General features: G+C 43.9%; 1 non-coding gene across 1 annotated transcript; it reads left to right on the top strand.

Annotated features, from left to right (window-relative positions):
• The first annotated feature begins 194 nt into the window (after positions 1 to 194).
• On the top strand, positions 195 to 301 carry LOC112093054. The gene has a single exon (XR_002902890.1). It is a non-coding gene; the product is annotated as a small nucleolar RNA R71 (small nucleolar RNA).
• The last annotated feature ends 187 nt before the right edge of the window (positions 302 to 488 follow it).

The raw sequence follows: 488 nt of genomic DNA, 5'->3' as shown, positions 1-488 counted from the left end.
TCGGGACCTATTGGTGCTGTCAGTAGCACTAGGTCCGGTCCAAGTGTGGGCTTTTTTCGGCTAACTCGTTGAGATACTCAAAAGCCTCCTCGGGATCCTTTTGGAGAAATTCACCATTGCACATCATCTCCACAAATTGGCGCTCTTGAATCGTGAGTCCTTCGTAGAAATAACTGACGAGGCGCCAACTCTCGTAACCATGGTGGGGACATTGATTTAACAGATCCTTAAACCGTTCCCAAACTTGATACAGAGTTTCATTGTCCTTTTGGGTAAAGGTCGAGATCTGTCGCTTCAGACCATTGGTCTTATGGTGAGGGAAATACTTGTTGAAAAATGATGTCATCATTTCTTCCTAACTTCCAATAAACCTAGGTCGCAGAGAATACAACCAGCTTTTAGCCTTTTCCTTCAAAGAGAAAGGAAAGAATTTTAATCGCACTGAGTCCACCGCTTCAGCTCGGTTGAGAAAAAAAGCCAAAACTACT

Source organism: Morus notabilis, unplaced genomic scaffold (genome assembly GCF_000414095.1).
Source record: "Morus notabilis unplaced genomic scaffold, ASM41409v2 Scaffold382, whole genome shotgun sequence".
Classification (NCBI taxonomy): Eukaryota; Viridiplantae; Streptophyta; class Magnoliopsida; order Rosales; family Moraceae; genus Morus; species Morus notabilis.
This window is presented reverse-complemented; position numbering and strand designations above follow the sequence as displayed.